At 56.8% G+C, this 20,375-nt stretch overlaps 2 pseudogenes; one reads left to right on the top strand and one right to left on the bottom strand.

Moving 5' to 3' along the window:
* The window catches only part of LOC101387609 (cationic amino acid transporter 4-like), a 351,414-nt pseudogene extending 336,985 nt beyond the window's left edge, over positions 1–14,429 (bottom strand).
* LOC101394617 (P2X purinoceptor 6-like) lies at positions 5,653–10,687 on the top strand (annotated as a pseudogene).
* Positions 14,430–20,375: the final 5,946 nt, after the last annotated feature.

The raw sequence follows: 20,375 nt of genomic DNA, 5'->3' as shown, positions 1-20,375 counted from the left end.
GAGGCAGGGTGGAGTGGAGGAGGAGCTAGGGGTGAGGGGTCCCAGCTGCAGCAGGGGTGTGAGGATGGATGGGGTGGAGGCCAAAGGGCTCAGTGAGGAGGCTGGTTGGAGCCTATGCAAGGGACCTGGAGTTGAGAGCACCCCCTCCTGCCCTGGGGACCCCTTGCACACACAGCAGAGGGTCCAGAGGAATGGGCCAGGCTGGGGTTTGTCCCAGCCGCCACAGGAGGACAGGCGGAGGGGCAGCAGGTGGGCATTGGGGCCGCACCTGAAGTCGTAGCTCCTCTCCCGCAGCTGGAAGGAGTCCTGCGGTCGCCGTCGGAGCCCCCGGCGTCTGGGTCACAATCCCAGCAGACGTGGATGCCCACAGCCCCGCCCTGCACACAGCACATCACTGCTCCACGAGCACACGGGCAGGGACCCTCTCCCTGAGCCCTCCCAGAACCCTGTCCCCCACGGAGCCACCAGCAACACCAGGTCCTCACAGACCCCTCCAGCCACAGCCACGACGTCCCCGATGGGGAACACGAGCAGTATTGGGTGAAGCCTGGGTCACAGTGGCAGCACTTGAAATAGGTGGTGTCCCAGGTCTCCAAGGCATTGGACCTGAGAGGGAGTGGGGCTGGGGGTCCGGCCAGGCAAGGGACAAGGAGCATCTGGGACAGCGAGGACCCCCCATGCTGACCTGGAGCAGTTGAACTTGCTGAAGGCGACAGTGTTTTTGATGAACAGTGTGAGGTTCTCAGCCTGGAGCAGCAGGGGCTTCCTGCAGGTGGGGGAGGTCAGGGGCAGGCTCTGCTGGTCCTGGGACCTGTCCTAGGTGTCAGGGACACTTACACGGGCACAGTGTCGCTCTCCACGGGGCACCAGCCCCGGATCTCACAGGTCCTGTGGGTCCCATTGAACTCCGCACTCTGGCCTGTTTTTATGCCTTGAAAACAAGACAAACTCCAGGCCCTCAAGTCTCCACAGGGAGGGGGAGGGAGTGGGGAGGGGGATGTTGGCAGAAAGAAGAGATGCAGAGGCACCACCGGGCCTGCACGGGGGGGCCACCCAGTGTCCCAGCATGGACCCCTGAACCCCCTCCCAGTGGAGGTGCTGGAAGTCAGGCCCAAAGTTATCGTGCCTGTGCGTCCCCGTCTCCCCTTCAGGACAGTCCTCGCCAGCCCAGCAGTTCACAGTGGGATGGAGGGTGCTGAGGCGGTGAGAGAGCAGAGCTGTCCAGGCCCAGGAGGTGTCTCCCCTTCATGACCCAGCCCTGCAATCCACAGGGACGTGCCCCTCCCCTGCTTAGCCCCCAGGGTTCCCTGAGTTTGGGGGCACATGGGAAAGCTGGGGGGTGCAAATAAAAGGAGGTGGTCAGAGGGGGGAGGGCGAGCAGCCCCGGCCAGATCGGGGTGCAGTGCTGTATCCCAAGAAAGAGCGAGACTCCTTCCCTCCTGAAAGTTCTGTCCCCGGTGGGGGCAGAAGTGACTCCTCGAGGCCCAGCTCCTCTGATCCAACTCAGATGACAGAATAGGGAAGGTGGAGGGACGCTGGGAGGGTAAGTTCATGGCAGGGTGGAGGTGCTAGGCGTGGCAGACAAAGGGCGGGACCCTCCTCATAGGGGCCTGTAGGGAAGTGGGACCGCACACACTGGCCAAGGGACCACAGACAGTCCCTTCCTGGCTGTTCTGCTGTGAAACAGGGACATTAGTGCCTGCACACGGTCACAGAGTTCTGGGCATCAGCCAGAAGGGGATGGTGGTGAGCTTTCTGGGAGTCCCAGACCCGGAGAGGAAGCACCCTCAAGCGTCAGGTACTCACACAGACGTGGTTCTGCCAGGCGGAGGGTGGACGCCGCTGTCCAGGGCTGCCTCGTCTCCACCCTGGCTGGGCCACCACCTCCTCGGAACAGACCCCATAGTGAGCACCACAGGGCCCCACCTCTGCCCTCATCCACCTCCCTCCAGCAGCCGGAGTGGCCCATCCCAATGCACAGACGATCAAGCGCCCCTCCCCCGAGCCCATCTGTGGCTCCCGCGGCTGCTGTCTCCAGTTCAGCTCCTTAGAGGGGCTCCCAGGCCCCTGTGGTCTGGGGCTACCCCCTTCCTGCCCCAGTCCAAATCTAGGCTCCACCCCACTCAGCAGCAGGGAACCCTGGAGGTGTCTCCTCTCACACAGTCGGGGCCTTTGCCCACACAGCCCCTCTGCCTGGACATCCTCTAGATCCCACTCAGCCTCCCATCCTGCAGGAAACCCTTCCTGAGGCCCGGAGTTGGCTGACGTGCCTCCCTGGGTCTCCCAGCTGCAGCTTCTGCCCCATCGCAGGCCCTGCCCCCCTGGCCGGGCTGTGTGTGCAGGAGCTCCGGGAGGTGGGGAGGGTGGAGTTCTGCAAGCTTCATCTGGCAGGAGGCTCAGCAGGTGTTTGCTGGAGGCTGTGACACTACAAGGAGCACAGAGCATGTGCTGGGAGAGATCAGACAACCAGGACGCGGAGAGTAGCTGGCAGTAACTCTGCTATTCTCAAGAAGCTGGCAGCCGGGTCTGTGAGGGAAGGGGTCCTGGCCCATCCAGTCATCAACACTGTGCCCCAGGAAAACGCCTCCAGTGAGGCAAGTTGAGGCAGAGTCAGGAGGCTGGCTGGGTTTCTGGCCATTTCTGAGCCTCTGCCCACCACTTTGAGGCAAGATTTTTTTCTCATATTCACTCTGTTTCGCTCAACCAGAATTTTCCGAGAGCCTACTGCTTCTAGGCACTGAAGATCCAGAGCTAAATTGGGCCGGGCGCCCACCCAGGCTAGTGGGGAGTGGACCCCTCATTGCACACATGGCCGGGGGCCAGGGGAGCAGGTAGTGAGCTCTGCCTGGGACAAAGGCAGGGTGGCTGTGGGGAAGGGTGGCTGGCACCTGTGTGCTGCGTGTGACAGCTCTGCATGTTTGGGGGATGCACACCCAGGAGGGGAGGGGAGGGCTGGGCAGAGGGCAGCAGAGTGACTGGGAGGTTGGCAGGACCACAAATCTCATCCTGCTGCTGGGTCTAGGTCTCAGGAGACTGAGACCCAAGCTCCTTCACCCTCCAGGGAGTCGGGCCCACCCACAGATCCTCACTTGGGGAAACAAAATAGCCCTGCCAAGTCTGTCCTTTTCCAGGCTGAAGACCACCCCCTGCCCCCGCCCCCCCGGCTCCTGTATTTGAGCAGTCTCCACAAGGCTGTAGTCTCCAGCCCCGTCCCTCCTATCTGCACTCTGGTGCTCGCCCTCTGACTGTGCAGGCCCAGAGGCACGCCTATAATTGGTTTGTTGCAAGTCTGAAATGAGCTTCTCTGTTAATTTCACTGACTTCCCACAATAATTCTCTTAGAAGGTAACCTAGTTCTCTGGCAGTTAGATTCTAGGGCTGATTCTCACAGGCCAAGGCTGGTGCCACCCTATGCACTCTAAGCAGTCTGACACAGAGCAGTGACTCCCAGACTTTCTCAATCAGACAAATCTCCTGGGGCTTCTGCTAAAATGCAGATGCACAGGCCTCCCCCCAAGAGTCTGGTGCAGCAGGTGCAAGGCCCAGGAATCTGTATTCCTAACCCAGGGTCCCAGGTGATTCTTTAACTGATTGGAGTAGTTGAGGACAAGCAGGTAGAACTGCATGTACCTCAGAAAGCAGACTGCCCGTGCAAAGGACGAGAGAAAGTGGTGAGATCAGGGAATCCCACTGATGTCCTCCATAGACTTGGAATAAAATCTTCATGATTTTTGCCATTATTTGTAGCCCTGCAGCCCCCTGTTGCCTCTCCACCCCCACCCACTCCACCCTGTGATGAGGCCCCTCCCCCAGCAACACCAGCAGGCCCCGGGGGGAGAAGGCCTGGCTGTGGGGGTTCCACACCCCTCAGGAAAGGGAAGGCTCAAGTCTGCCCACCTATCCCACGCTTGGCACCTCCCACAGATGCTGCTGCTTTTACTCAGGGCATCTGCCAGGGCCTCTGCGCCGGCCCCACAGAGCCCATTGTCCGGAATCCAGCTGCTTGACATCGGGATTGGAGGTCAATGCAGAAGCCAGAGCCCGGGACCCCTGGGACAGAGAGGGGCCTGAGAGGCCTGGTCCTTCCCAGGGCTGAAGGCCCCACACACAGCTGGTCACTACCTGGACTCCTGTCCCTAGGGCTCAGCCTGCTCGATGCCCTCCAATTGGCAGGCCCTCCTCTTCCCACAGGCCCAGGGGACACCCGCTTATCCTTCTAGGCTCCACCAGACCTCCTGGGGCCTTCCCTGACCCCTCAGTGTATTAGGGCCCCCCTGCAGGCTCCCCTACCCTTATCCTGATCTCCTTCATAGCCTGGATCCCATCTGTCACCCAGATGTGGGGGATGGGACACACCTGGCACAGAGCAAGGCTGGTGCATGTGTGGGATGGGCTCAGGTCGGAGTCTGAATCCGCATCTGAACCGTCTTCGGCCTTGGGACCCCTGCAGGATGCCCATCAGCCACAGGCACCTCCTCCTCCTGCTCTTCATTCTCCCCAGACCTCTCACAGGGACCCTTCATGGTTACGCCCATTTCCCAGTTGCAGGCACTGAGGCTGGGACTGAGCCAGGGGCACCTAGAGCGCATCTGGGGATGTGGGCAGACCCGCCGGCTACATAGACGCATAGACCCATTCAATGGGGCGTGCAGGGAACAGGCGACCACCGCCCCCCACCCCTCATCCCCTGCCCGCAGCCAGTAGAGACTTCCTCCCTGGTGGCCCAGGAAACCCATGCTATTGGTGCTGCGGAAACCGGCGCTGGCCCGCGCTGACCTTCAGCCTGCTCCCGGCCAGGGTGCAGAACGGCGCGCCCCACGGGCCAGGCGCAGGGCTGGGCGCCTTGCGGGCACTTGTTCCCCTGCCATCCCGTGTGGGTCCAGCATCGCCCCCTTCCGTGGATTGGGAACCGTGCCTGACTCCAGAGCTGGGCTTTAGTCCCTGTGCTAGGGGGGTGGGGCAGCTCTGCCGGGCATCGCACAGGAGGGCCTGGGGAACCTTGCAGAGCCAGCCACCCTCCTCTCTGGAGCCACAGTCACGCCCCCACTCTGTGGGTCCCAGTTCTCTCTCAGGCTCCAGCGTCGCATATGCGGCTTCCTCCTCCAGGATCATTCCTCCCCAGCTGTGCTTGTAGAACTTCAGAATCTGCAGGTGTCAGCTCAGAGGTCCCTTCTTCCTGAAGCTTTCCTTGGCCCCTCCTCTGGGCCACTGCAACCCCCACGCCACCCTCTCAAATTACCTATAACACCTGTCATCCTCTTGGCCACCAAGGAAGTGAGGCCAAAGGGCAGGGGAGAGGGGCTGCTCCTCTCTGAGCCCCAGGGCCAGGCAGAGGGAGTCTGGAGAGGAAGGGAGGCCCAGGGCAGCTGGGGGTGGGGACTAAGCCCAGGGCGGGGGTGGGGCTGGGTCCTGCCCCCAGTGGGAGTGTCCCTTTACCAGCTGCTGGCCTGGCCTGGGCACCTGCATTTCCTCCTGTGCAGCTGGGGCTGCAGCTGCTCTGCTGACCCTGCTCCCCACAGCCAGCAGGAGCTGAGGCCACGGGCTCCCCAGGGGCGGTGACAGGCTGGGGCTTCTGGATTACAAACTGAGAAGTAGGTGGTGACCAGGAACTGGGGGGTGGGCGCCCTCCAGAGGCTACTGCAGCTTGAGGTCATGGTCCTCGTGGTGGGGTAAGAGAGTGGCTCCTGGGCAGGTTGGCTGGAGGGACCGTGACTGTTCCTGCTGGGCTGAGGGAGGGGGTTACTCCTCAGGGGCTGGATTGGTGGTAGTGGAGGGGACAGGTTGGGACAGGGTGGGGGCAGAAGGAGTGATCTCCTTCTGTCTAGAGGCAGCAGGTACAAGAGCAAGCCGCGTGCTCGTGTCCTCCTGTGTGCCCACCTGCCTCCTTTCCTGGACCTTGTCCCCAGCCCCGTGTTGGGCTCTGGGCACAGAGCAGGATGGGTGTCACTCTGCCCAGGAGGCCCTGGGAGGGGCAGGAGGTAGTCCCTGACACCTGTGAGAGCTGGAGCCCTGGGGCCCCTGAGAAAGACCACAGTTGTGGCTGGGTCAGGGGAGCCTTTAAGGAGGGAGCTGGGTCTGGCTGGGGCAGGGGAGGGTGAAGGCTGGGGAAGGAGGTGGTGGTGGGCATCTGGGTCTGAGAGCATTGGCTCTCCCATGCATGGCCGGGGCTTCTGGGCTGTGCAGGGTGTTTGGGGTGGAAATGAGGCTGGAGAAGAGGCGGGGGCCCTGAACGCTGTGCTGGGAGCCTACAGGGTGTAGGGGCTGAGTGGGTGGGGCCCAGCTCTGCCACTGCTCACCATGTGCAGGGGACACATGACACTGCCCATGGCCTCCTCTCCACGTGGGCCCTCTCGGGGATGTGTAAGAAGTTTCCAGGTGGACAAGGGGACGGGGCAGGAAGCCAGGCCAGAGGTACTGCATTCACAAAGGCTGCACCCACAAGAGGGGGGGGGGTCTGGGAACTCAAGGCTTGAGCTTGAGGGAGGGGTGGAGGGGCAGGGGGCCAGGGCCGGGTGCTCCTGAGTGCTCTCCTCCCTGACCTGGGCACTGTGGTCTGCCTCCTCTGTCCTTCTCATGCTGCATTTCCAGCCCCTTCTCCATCCACCCAGATCCTCTACAGCCCCAGTTTCCACCTCTGTTCTGTTAATGCCCTAATTGTAGCCCCGGTGACCACCTGCCCTGAGCACAGCTGCCTCCTGATGCACACCCACCACGTCCAAGGAGAAACCCTCTCCCTCTCCCAGTGCAGCCTCTTTCCATCCACTGAGGGCCATGCCATCTACCAGGGCCAAAGCTGGACCTGGCTCCACACCTCCCTGCCCCTCCTCCTGTCCATTCTGTCTCCTGACGGGTTTCCCTGCTGCCCCCGCTGTGCCTGTGGTCTCCTTGTGGGCCCCCAGGTGCGCTCCACGCAGCAGCCAGGCTGAGCCCTCACAGGTGACACCATCAGAGCCTGCCAGCCCTTGCTTTCCACCCTGGGAAGGCTCCCTCTCCATGACAGTGCCCACCAAGTCCCTGAGCTCTTTCTGCCACCCAAGTGCTCCATTCCTACTGCTGCCCCTGAGCCAGGGGCCCTGGACAGAGGCGTCCACCCTCCGCCTGGCAGAACCATGTCTGTGTGAGTACCTGACGCTTGAGGGTGCTTCCTCTCCGGGTCTGGGACTCCCAGAATGCTCGCCACCGTCCCCTCCTGGCTGATGACCAGAACTCTGTGACCGTGTGCAGGCACTGATGTCCCTGTTTCACAGCAGAACAAGCTGGGAAGGGACTGTCTGTGGTCCCTTGGCCAGTGTGTGGGGTCCCACATCCCTACAGGCCCCTCTGAGGAGGGTCCCGCCTTTTGTCTGCCACGCCCAACACCGCCACCCTGGCATGATCTTACCCTCCCAGAGTCCCTCCACCTTCCCTATTCTGTTATCTGAATTGGACCAGAGGAGCTGGGCCTCGAGGAGTCACTACTGCCCCCACCGGACAGAGAACACTCAGGAGGGAAGGAGTCTCGCTCTTTCTTGGGATACAGCACTGCCCCCCGATCTGGCGGGGCGCTGCTCGCCCTCCCCCCTCTGACCACCTCCTTTTATTTGCACCCCCGAGCTTTCCCATGTGCCCCAAACTCAGGGAACCCTGGGGGCTAAGAGGGGGAAGAGCATGTCCCTGCAGACTGCAGGGCTGAGTCACGAAGGAGAGACACCTCCTGGGCCTGGACAACTCTGCTCTCTCACCACCTCAGCACCCTCCAAACCACTGTGAACCGCTGGGCTGACGAGGACTGTCCTGAAGGGGAGACGGGGACGCACAGCCACGGTAACTGTGGGCCTGTCTTCCAGCGCCTCCACTGGGAGGGGGTTCAGGGGGCCGTGCTGGGACCCTGCGTGGCTCCCATTGTGGGCCTGGTGGTGCTTCTGCGCCTCTTCTTTCTGCCAACAGCCCCCTGCCCACTCCCTCCCCAGGCCCTGTGGAGACTTGAGGGCCTGGAGTTTGTCTTGTTTTCAAGGCATAAAAACAGGCCAGTGTGTGGAGTTCAATGGGACCCACAGGACCTGTGAGCTCTGGGGCTGGTGCCCCGTGGATAGTGACACTGTGCCTGTGTAAGTGTCCTCGACACCCAGGGCAGATCCCAGGACCAGCAGAGCCTGCCCCTGACCTCCCCCACCTGCGGGAAGCCCCTGCTGGTCCAGACTGAGAACTCCACGCTGTTCATCAAAAACACTGTCACCTTCAGCAAGTTCAACTTCTCCAGGTCAGCATGGCGGGTGCTGGCTGCCCCAGATCCTCCTTGTCCCCTGCCTGGCCCGACCCTCAGCCCCACCCTCTCTCAGGTCCAATGCCTTGGAGACCTGGGATGCCACTTACTTCAAGCGCTGCTGTTATGACCCAGGCTTCAGCCCCACTGCCCTGTGTTCCGCATCGGGGACCTCGTGCCCACGGCTGGAGGGGTCTGTGAGGACCTGGTTCTGCTGGTGGCTCTGTTGGGGACAGGACTCCAGGAGGGCTCATGGAGAGGGTCCTTGCCCGCGTGCTGGTGCAGCAATGATGCGCTGTGTGCAGGGCAGGGCTGTGGACATCCACATCCGCTGTGACTGTAATCTGGACACCGGGGCTCCGACGGCGGCCCCACAACTCCTTCCAGCTGCAGGAGAGGAGCTACAACTTCAGGTGCAGCCCCACTGCCCACCTCCTGCTCCTCAGCCAAGTCCCCCTCCACCTGTCCTCCTGTGGCGGCCGGGACAGACCCCAGACTGACCCGTCCCTTGGACGCTCTGCCGTGTGTGCTACAGGGACAGGAGGGGGTGCTGCTCAGCTCCAGGTCTCCTGCACAGGCTCCATCCAGCCTCCCTCCTGAGCCCCTTGGCCTCCACCACATCTGTCCCCACACCCCTGCTGCAGCTGGGACCCCTCCTCCACTCCACCCTGCCTCCAGCATCTCCATTCACGGCACAGGGGGCTTTCGTTTTTCCTTCTCTCTTCAAGTTTTATCTAAAGAATTACAAAAATCTATAGAAAACTTCAAAGACTAGTACCAAGATAACCCATGTAGCCTTCATCTGGGGTCACTGGGGTTGTATTTTATTTTTTTACCATTTTCCCCATTTGCTTTTTCCCTCCCTCTCTAGAGTGAGCTGGATATATGTAGATAGATTTCACAGGAAACCGTTGGAAAGTAAAGTGGCAGATATCTGGACACTCACCCTCTCAATGCTGTCCTGAGAATGAGGACCTTCCCCAGGTGACTGCTGGCCTCTTGTCACAGTCAGGAAATCTAACATTGGCAGATAAATCTAATATTTAAATTTCCCCAGCTGTGCCAATAACAGTCCTAAACCTTTTTATTTTCCGACCCAGGAGGCACTCAAGGATCTGATGTTGCATGTATTGTCCTGTCTTTGAGTCTCCTAAGCAGGCCCCCATCCTTCTGTCACCTCATGTCACCTTGTCACCCTCACACATATGTGCACACAGCCACCAGGCCTGGAGGTAAAGCCCCTGACACTGCCCGCTGGGCCCAGCCCGACGTCGCTGACCTCCCTAGCCCTTTGCAACCATGTGGGGGGACCCCGCCCACGCCCTCCTCCCCTCACCCTGTGCTCTCGCCCGCCCTGTGTCTCTGCCTAGAACTCCTTCCTGACCCCTGGGAAACCAGCCTGAGAGTCGCCGGGCAGCAAGCCTTCCATGGTTCCTAGGGGAGAGTGAGTGCCCCTCTCTGGACCCCACAGCTCCGGGCCGGCCCTCCACCTCCCCCACCGCCACTGCTGGTGTCTGTTTAGGGACCCTCTGTCCCCATCCCCTCAGCAGGCAGGGAGCTTCTGAGAGGCAGGTCCCAGCTTGCTTGTCCCCTTTGTCCTCAGCAATGACACAGGGCTGAGACCAAGGACTCGGGCTGGGGGTGGATGGAGTCAATGGATGATGAAGATGAGGCCTGTGAGGGGCAGCCCAGCCCAGGAGTGGGCAGAGCAGGTCACTAGACTCCCTCCTGCCCCAGGACAGCCGCTCACTGGTGGGAGGCCTCAGACATGGAGGCCCGGAGCCTGCTCAAGCTCTACGGGATCCTCTTCAACATCCTTGTCACTGGGCAGGTAGGGGTCAGCCTGGGACCAGTGGGGGCAGGCCAGGGTGTGGGGTTGGATCGGTGACAGCCACAGCCAAAGAGGTTCAGCCCAGGTCTCCCTCAGGCAGGGAAGTTGGGGCTCATCCCCACAACCCTCACTCTGGGCACCGGAGCAGCTTGGCTGGGTGTGGTGAGTCTGGCCAACATGGCTCCCTCTGGCTGCACGCAAGCACGTGCCCCCAGACTGCACACCCGAGCCCCTGTGCTGACACGAGTCTCAGGGTGAGGGCTGGGGAGGCAGCGGGATGGCAGGTTGGGGGCCAGGACATGGTTCTGCCCTGCATCTCCCAGATCACCTTCTCCTGTGACCTGCTGCTCTTGTATGTGGACAGGGAAGCCCATTTCTCCTGGAGGACCAAGTCTGAGGAGGGGAGCTGCGGGCCTGCCTGGACCCTGGGCCACACTTTGGAGGATGGCTGGAGGCCCAGCCTGCCGTCCTCATCTGCAGGCAAAGGCCCTGAAGGGCACTGCCAACCCTGAGCAGACAGAGCCGGCTTCCCCACCCCCACACCCGGCTGCCCAGGTGCCTTAGAGGGGGCCCAGCACCTGCCCCCACTGCTGCTGCTGGGAGATGGACACCGTCACGAGGGTGGCCCTGGGAGCCACTTGCTGGCCCATTCCTGAGGCCTGTAGCCTTTCTCTGTGGGTTGGGGTTGGGGGCTGGGAAGGGTGGAGGCCCCCCACCTTGGGGACTCATGGATGAAGCCCTAGCAGGACAAGGGCAGGGGGTAGGGGGAGAATTCCACCTTTCAGCTCCCGGGCAGACTGTCCCCCTGCAACTCCAGCCTTGGCAGGGTGCTGCCTGGGACCACAGAAGCCAGTTTTGGTTTTTTTTGTTTTTTTTTAAAGATTTTATTTATTTATTTTTTCCCGCCAAAGCCCCAGTAGATAGTTGTATGTCATAGCTGCACAACCTTCTAGTTGCTGTATGTGGGACGCGGCCTCAGCATGGCCGGAGAAGCGGTGCATCACTGCACGCCTGGGATCCGAACTCGGGCTGCCAGCAGCGGAGCGCACGCACTTAACCGCTAAGCCACGGGGCCGGCCCAGAAGCCAGTTTTGTATAGAGACCTGCAAGGGAACACGACACAGGGCACTGGTCCAGTGGGGCTCCTGCTGGGTCTGGGTCTGGACAACGGTCTCCCAGTCTGTCTCCAGTGTTCCCAGCAGTTCCCCCCTCACCAGCTGTCCCCACACAGGCTGTGGTCGACTCTGGCCCTGCCTGGCTCCCAGCCCTCCTCCCCCTGCCAGCACTCCCCTCACAGTAGAGCCCCTGCCCTCTCAGCAGCCCTGCCTGGGGGTCTGTGCAGCCAGAGTCCAAGGCAAGGGAGAAAGAAGCCTGACAGGAGGAGTCATCTCAGTGCTCTGGGGCTGGGTTCCTAGGGCAGGTCCCCTCCCAGCTCTGGGCCTCATCCTTGGTGTGAGGAGTGTGGTGGGCAGATGATCCAACCCACTGGGACCCCACGCAAGGGCACAGGCACCTCTTGGGCCCAAACCTGCTCAGCTTGTGAGCACCAGCCCCTTCCTGGTGGCAGCCCTCCGGCTGTGGGGGGCTGGGATGGGGAGGGGGGAGGGGCTGAGTTGGTGGACATGGGGTCCTTTGGGACCTTCTATCTGTCTCCTTGGTGACCCCCAGCCCAATGCCTTGGATTCTGCACACTCGACTCCCTGGAGCCATGGGGTAGGGAGGCTGTATATCTGGACACATATGTCACTACTGCCCAAGGTCACACCTGAGAATGTGTCTGGGCAGCTGCTCACCCCAGCCTGAGTCAACTGCATGAGGACCACGCTCTGACCAAGACCCCAGGTGGAGCCCAGGGGCTGGAAAGAATGTCCCTAACAGAGGACATGGAAGCTCCCAGCAGGCTGGCCTGGTTCTGGCTCTGGAATCCTCCGGGGCCCTGAGTCCTGCCTGCTGGAGAATTTCCCCGTGTCCCTGGGACCACAGTCAGGAGGGGAGGAACGGGGCTGCAGGAGCCAAGCCTTCTCTTGCTCCCAGGGAGGGGCAGGGATGTGTGGATACCCACCCCAAGGAGACAAGGGGCTGCCTTCTCATGGGTCCCTGGTGACCAGGGACATGCTGGCAGCTTGCTGGTAGAGGAACATGGGCCAGGTTGGGGAGGGCCAGGGCCGGGGCTCAGGCTGGGCCGTGTCTGGAATCATCTGGCACCTGGAGCCTCAGCAAAGCCTTGGGGTCCCTGCTCCTCTCAATCCCCAGAGCCGTGTCCGTGGGAGGCGGGTTCAGAAGGGCCAGGGTGAGAGAACACGGCCCTGAGCCTGGTCATTGGAGCGGGGTCATGGGTACCTGGTTGTCCTTGGGGCCCAGAGAAAGCTGAGGTCAAGGCTGCAGAGAGCCGAGGAGTAAAGCTGCCAGAGCCAGCAGCTTCCTGTGTGGTCCTTCCAGGCAGGGACGGGGAGGGGGAGGCGTCTATGGCAGCCGTAGCGTGGCCTTGGGGAGACCAGTAGGGGTGCAGGGTGGGCCTGGGGACCCCCAAAGATGGGGCCCCACTGCCACCAGGTGGGCTGGAAGGTACCTGGAGAGGCCCAGGCGCTTGTGCCCCCACCTGCACGCGTGTGTCCCGTCCCGAGCCTTTATCACAAAGCCCTGAGGGGCGGGCAGGGAGAGAGGCAGCTGGGGAGCTGTGGGCAGCTCTGAGCTTGGAAACAGTTGTGCCTCAGTCTGCACGTGGGTGTGCACCCCCAGGGGAGCCGTGTGGGCCATGTGGGCCTGTGCCTGAGAGATGAGTGTGCCCTGGCAGGTGCCACATCCCAGGGCAGGCCTCAGGCACATGCCTTGCTCTCTGGGAGCCCTGGGAAACTCAGGGAACCTCGCAACTCCACGGCCCTTTCTAGGCGGCCTCCTTTGGGTCCAAGCTTTGCTCACTGGATCCTCCCCTGAGGGGACATGTGGGGAGCCTGGGAAGGAGCCTATCCCCATCCTGTCAGGGACCTCTCTGTTCCTGGTGTGTGTAGCTCCCCTCTGAGCTGGGCAGAGGGCATGGCCCGAGGGCAGGACCCTGGGACCCAGGCCTGGCCATGCCCCTGACTCAGGGCTGTCCCATGGCTGGCACCTCCCCCCTGATAGAACCTCAGCACCTTTGCTGTGGATTGGGAATAATCGTCTGGTTCCCGGGGACAGGTGAGGACTCAGTGCCACAAAGAACACCACAGTGGACACGGTGACAGGCCACGTGGCTGGCCAAGCAGTTATTATTCTGGATCCCGGGAGCTGCAGGCCTCTTCTCGGCCTGCCCTACTTCACCTGCTCAGGTAGCTGCAGTTGGTCATAAACTTGGAGGTGCTGGAAAAAGAGTCCACCATACCAGTGCTGGCCATGGCCCAAGGACTCGAAGCTCAGTACCTGGGCTAAGGTCCTGAGGTCCTGAGGCTGGTGGAAGGCATCAGTGAGTGCCGTTTCAAGGTCCAGGCTGTGCCAGGGCACCATAAGGGTGAGCCCAGTAGAGATAAGGATGTTGGTACCAACTACCAGGGCAAGTGAGATGGCGATGGCCATAGGCATGGCTCGCTTTGGGTTCTGGGCCTCCTAGGTGGAGGCAGCAATATAACCAAATCCCACGAAGGTTTAGAAGCAGATGGTGGCACCTATCATGATTCCAGAGAAGCCGAAGGGTGCAAAGCCGCCCTCCTCAGCACTCCACTTGTGCAGGCAGGCCAGGACACACCCCAGGATGATCATGAAGAGGACGATGACCAGGCTGATGGCAAGGAAGGTGTGGTTGAGCCAAGAAGAGATGCGAGCCCCACAGGAGATGAATGTGGAGACCAAAAGTATGATGCCAGCAGCCAAGAAGTCTGGGTACTGAGCAAGGAAGGGCACCTGCCACATGCCTGTGTGGGCCTCAGTGAAGCTGCGGATGTGGGGGCTGAAGATGGCATCTAGGTTGCAGCTCCAGGCACGGCACTCAGCGGTGCCACTAATGAGGCACTGGAAGAGCACGATCCAGCCAAGGAGGAAGGCCCACAGCTTGCCCATCGACAAGTAAGTGAACAGGTAGGGAGAGCCGGTTTGGGGCACACGCACCTTGAACTCTGCATAGCATAAGGCTGCCAGCAGGGAAGCCGTGGCGGCCACAACAAAGGACATGATCACTGCTGGGCCGGCCATCTCCTTGGCCACAGCACCTGTGAACACGTAGAGGCCCATGCCTACTGTGGCACCCACACCCAGCAGGGTCAGGTCCAGCATGCTCAGGCAGCGCCTCAGAGACGTCTCCCTGGTGGACTCTTCCAGTGTCTTCAGCCGGTTCATCTTCTGGCAGAAGTGTGCCAGGCTGGTGATGCTCGGCAGCCCCCGGGCCATGGTGGGCAGCTGAGAGGAGCACCAAGCCAGCTGTCTGTACTTATGAGGGCCAGAGGGAGTGACAGGCTGCCCAGCCAGGCCCTGAAGAGCCCTCAGTCCTTGCTCAACACTGTCCTGGGGACCCAAGCCTGGAACCACTGGCTAACTGGAGGGCTGGGATGAGGCAGGGGTCAGAGCTCGCAAGCAGGGTGGGCAGGAGGTCACAGGGAAGCATGGAGACCCCTTCTGCCTGACTCACAGGCAAGGGAGGGAGCCTGGTTGAGCCGGATCTAAGTGCGTCTGGAAGGGGCCCTGAGGGTGGGGAGGGGGCAGCCCCAGGGAGCCCAGCTGGGAACCACTGCCGTGGTCTGGGATCCCAAAGCAGGGTGGAAACCTGAGGCTTCCCAGGAGCTGGGCAGGCCTCCAGGACCTGGAGCAGGAGTGACTCTGTGGCCCTGGGCTGGCCTCAGACAGCTGTGTTCATCCCCCATCCTCTGCCCCACCAGACTGGTGTATCAGCGCAGCCCCTGGAAGTGAGGGGTGCCTTTGGCCCTGAGCCTGCTGCCAAAGCCCTGCACCCCACCCCTGCTCCCTGACACACTGCTGCCTTTTCGCCACCAGAGCCACTTTCACTATGCTCCTGTCTCCAGGTACCTTAGCCTTGGCCTCCTCTCTGGCCTGAGTCCCTTCCTCCAGGACTTGCTGTGACTCACCTGGCGTCAACACCACTGCCCCTCTGTTCACAAGGCCTGCCCCCACCCCTGGGCACCAGATCCAGCATGGGCCATGCCTCATAGTCACGCACGAAATTAACCCCCCTAACCACACCTCTCATGGTCAAGACCAGAGCTCACCAGTTTCTAGAGAAACCGTATTACTTTGCCTGGCACCAGGTAAATGACTAGCCCAGGTCACCAGTGTGGCCTTGGGTGGCCGGTGGAGGTTATGTTCCAGGTCTGGGGGGTGTAGAGGTCTGGACCCCACCCGCTTTCCACTGCTGCAGACTCCCTCCTTGATCCCTCATCCCAACACACGTACTCCACCAGCTGGGCACCGTACAGGCTCCTCAACACTGGGAGGTGTGGGGGCTGCCAGGGTCAGGCGAGACTCTGGAAGATGAGGGTATGAATCTGGCTGAGAGGCCCTGGGCAGTCCCTGACCTCCCGGCACAAGGGGATGGCGGGAAGCCACCCTCATCCATTGATGAGGGAGTGCCCGGCTTTGGGGAGTGTTCTGTAAGTTGGCAGAACTCATGCTGGCTGTTCTGAGCTTCTAGCTACAGACAGTGTCCTGAAAGGAGGCAAGCAGACTCCTGGGGAGCCCTCCAGCCCTCGAGCTTGGGGCACCCTAGGGCCCCTCAGACACCAGTGGCAGCCCCTCCTAGCCCAGGAGCATCTGTCAAGCCTAGGGACCCTGGGGGACCCTAACCGCAGCTCCCCACTTGTGGATATCCACGAGAGGTATTGTAGACTGAGCATCTACTCCATGCCAGTCCCTGCATCACAGGAGACATACCATGTGTCTCATCATGTGACCATCACAAACCCCCCTCAGGCTTATTTATTCCTGGGGCTGAGGGGTCTTTGTCCTTCTGCTCCTCCCACTTCTTTGAAAGTGGAAAGGTTGGTGTGACAGGTGTTAACTTGTTTACAGCAAAATGACGACAATCCATCCAAGCAAAGCAAAACGAAAACAGATATCCTCTTCCCCAAGAACTTTCTCCATGTTGTCAGGTTTGTATGTGGTTTGTGGAAGAGGACTTTAGGGGCACCTGCAGGCTGTCTGGCTCAGTGGGCTGGGGACAGGATGGTGGACTCCCAGACAAGATGGTGCCACTTAGAACACTCTGCCTTAGCCAGCCCCCTTGTTCCCTTCTGATGTTTGGCTGATGTTGTCTTGAGAAACTTCTCAGATGGGCTCCCACTTCCTGCAGGGATGACATCTCCCTTACCTCGCTCCTGTGGGGCCTAAACATAAGTGAGCAGATGTTCCTTGTTCTGAAATGCCTTCACAAAATCCAGAAAAATGCATTTCCCACCAAGAGGCTTGGGCAGTTTTGTAACAGGAGCTCCCCTAAGGCCTTACCGATGACAACCTGAGAGGTGGTGTGCAGGGTTTCAGAGCACTGACTTCTTATCTACCCAGAGAGGGGCTCTCACCACACCCCCTTTCACAGGCACCAACATCCAATGGATATTCGTGGCCACACGTGGTTGACATAGTAAACTGTAAACTTCCAGGGACATGATTGGGCCGAGTGCTGGACCACACTGAGCAAGGCAGTTACACAGAGCAACACCAGGAAGATGCAGTGAAGACAAAGCACCGAAAAATACAAGAAGAAGGAGAGAGAACACTTCCCACCTCATCCTACAAAGTCAGAATCACCCCAACACCAAACCCAACAAAGACATCACAAGAAAAGTAAACTACAGACCAACATCTTTTATGAATATAGGGGCAGAATTGCTCAACTGAATACTAGCAAATCGAATCGAGATGTAAAAAGGACCAAGTGGGACCTATCCCAGGAATGCAAGATTGACTTAACATCTGAAAATCAATCAATGTCATATACCATACAAATAGAAAAAGGACAAAAACCACATGATTGTCTCAACAGACACAGAAAAAGAGAGTGAACAAATCTGGAATAGAAGAGACCACCCTCAAACTGATAAAGACCATCTACGAAACACCCTTGGCTACTACACACAACGGTGAGAGACTGGAAACTTTCCCTTTGATCAGGAACAACAGCAGGATGTCCTCTCTCACCACTTGTACTCAACATTTTACTGGAGTCTCTGGCCATGGCAATTAGGGGAGAACATGATATAAAAGGAATCCAGATTAGAAAGGGAGAAGTAAAACTATCCCTAGCCACAGATGACATGATCTTATGTAGAGAAAATCCTGAGGAGTCCTCACAGAAAATACTAGAACTAATAAACAAGTTCAGCAAAGGTGCAGTATACAAGATCAATATACAAAAATCAATTGTGTTTCTATTAATGAAATTAATGAAATTAAGAAAACAATTCTGCCTACATAGCATCAAAAAGAATAAATTTATGTATAAATATGCTAAGAATAATTTAACAAGATAAATGCAAGACTTGGGCACTGATAACTACTAAACATCATTGAAAAAATTTAAAGACCTAAATAAATTGAAAAATATCCCATGTTCACGGACTGGAAAACTTAATATGGTAAAGATGGCAACACCCCCCAAATTGGTCTGCAGATTCAGTGCAATCTCTATCAAAATCCCAACTGCCAAATTTTAGAAATTATCAAGTTGATCCTAAAATTCATATGGAGATGCAAGGGACCCAGAAGAGCCAAAACAATTTTGACAAAGAACAAAGTTGGAGGAGTTACACATTCTAATTTCTAAACTGACTACAAAGCTACAGGAATTAAGACAGTATGTTACTGAAATAAGGATAGACATATAGAGCAATGGAATAGAATTGAGAGCCCAAAAGTATGGGTCATTGATTTTTAAAAATTTATGGGGAATTTAAGCTGGCATCTTTTCATAGGCTTATTTGCCAACTGTACATCTTCTTTGGTGAGGTATATGTTCAGACGTTTTGCCCATTTTTCATTGGGTTGTTGATTTTTGAGTTCTTTGTATATTTTGGATAACAATCCTGTATCAGATATGTCTTTTACACATATTTTCTCCTAGTCTGTGCCTTGTCTTCTCATTCTCCTGATGGCCAATTGGTTTTTGACAAGAGTGCCAAACAATTCAATGGGGGAAACAATAGTCTTTTCAACACACTGTGCTGCAACAACTGGATGTCCACATGCAAATGAATGAAGTCAGATTCCTACCTCACACCACATACAAAACTTAACTCAAAATGGATCAGAGACCTAAATCTAAGAGCTGAAACTATGCAGGCATAACTTGGAGATATTGCAGGTTCAGTTCCAGACCACCGCAATAAAATGAATGTCACAATAAAGTGAGCCACATGAATTTTTTGGTTTCCCAGTGCATATAAAAGTTATGTGTACTATAGTTTATTGAGTGTGCAATAGTGTTATGTCTAAAAAAGAATGTACGTACATTAATTTAAAAATATTTTATTGCTAAAACGTGCTAACCATCATCTGACCCTTCAGTGAATAGTTATCTTTCTGTTGGTAGAGAGTTTTGCCTCCATGTTGATGGCTGCTGACTGATCAGGGTTGTGGTTGCTGAAGGCTGGGGTGGTGGTGGGAATTTCTTAAAATACAACAACAATGAAGTTTGTCGCATCGACCGACTCCTCCTTTCACAATTTCTCTATAGCATGCGATGCTGTATGATAGCATTTTACCCACACTAGATCTTCTTTCAAAATTGGAGTCAAACCTCTCAAAACCTGCCACTGCTTTATCAACTAAGTTTATGTAATATTCTAAATCGTTGTCATTTCAACAATTTTCACAGCATCTAAACCAAGAGTAGATTCCATCCCAAGAAATGACTTTCTTTGCTCATCCTCATCCATAAGAAGCAACTCCTCATTCATTAAAGTTTTATCATGAGATTGCAGCAATTCAGTCACATCTTCAGGCTCCACTTCTAATTCTAGTTCACTTGCTATTTCCACCACATCTGCAGTGGCTTCCTCCACTGAAGTCTTGAATCCCTCAAAGTCATCCATGAGGCTTGGAATCAACTTCTTCCAAACTCCTGTTAATGCTGATATTTTGACCTCTTCCCATGATTCATGAATGTTCGTAATGGCATCTAGAATGGTGAATCCTTTCCAGAAGGTTTTCAATTTACTTTTCCCAGATCCACCAAAGTAATCACTATCTATGGTATCTATAGCCTTATGAAATATATTTCTTAAATAAGAAGACTTGAAAGTCAAAATTACTCCTGATCCATGATCAGAATTACTGCCCAGATCCTGCAGAATGGATATTGTGTTAGTAGGCATTAAAACAACATCAATCTCATTGTACATCTCCATCAGAGTTCTTGGGTGACCAGGTGCATTTTCAGTGAGCAGTAATATTTTGAAAGGAATCTTTTTTCTGAGCAGTAGATCTCAACCGTGGGTGTAAAATATTCAGTAAATCATGTTGTAAACAGATGTGCTGTCCTCCAGGCTTTGTCGTTCCATTTATAGAGCACAAGCAGAGTAGACTTAGCACAATTCTTAAGGGCCCTAGGATTTTCAGAATGGTAACTGAGCACTGGCTTCATCTTCAAGTCAACAGCTGCATTAGCCCCTAACAAGAGAGTCAGCCTGTCCTTTGAAGCTTTGAAGCCAGACGTTAACTTCTCTCTAACTGTCAAAGTGCTGGATGGCATTTTCTTCCAATGTAAGGCTGTTTCATCTACACTGAAAATCTCTGGTTTAGTGTAGCCTCCTTCATTAACCATCTTAGCTAGATCTTCTGGAGAACTTGCTGCAGCTTCTACACCAGCACTTGCTGCTTCATGTTGCACTTTTTTGTTATGAAGACAGCTTCTTTCCTTAAACCTAATGACCCACCCTCTGCTAGCTTCAACTTTTCTTCTGCAGCTTCCTCACCTCTCTCAGCCTTCACAGAATTGAAGAGAGTTAGGGCCTTGCTCTGGATTAGGCTTTGGCTTAAGGGAATGTCATGACTGGTTTGATCTTCTATCCAGACCCCTAAAACCTTCTCCATGTCAGCAATAAGGCTGTTTTGCTTTCTTATCATTCGTGTGTTCACTGGAGTAGCACTTTTAATTTCCTTCCAGAACTTTTTTTTTGCATTCACAGCTTGGCTAACTGTTTGGTACAAGAGACTTAGCTTTCAGCTTATCTCAGCTTTTGACTTGCTTTCCACACTAAGCCTAATCATTTCTAGCTTTTGATTTAAAGTGAGAGACGTGTGACTCTTCCTTTCACTTTAACACTTAGAGGCCATCATAGAGTTATTAACTGGCCGAATTTCAGTATTGTTGTATCTCAAGGAGTGGGG

This window comes from Ceratotherium simum, chromosome 35 (assembly GCF_057802395.1).
Source record: "Ceratotherium simum simum isolate JZ-2026a chromosome 35, ASM5780239v1, whole genome shotgun sequence".
NCBI classification, from domain to species: Eukaryota; Metazoa; Chordata; class Mammalia; order Perissodactyla; family Rhinocerotidae; genus Ceratotherium; species Ceratotherium simum.
Note: the sequence above shows the minus strand (reverse complement) of the source record. Positions and strands in the feature narration are given on the sequence as shown.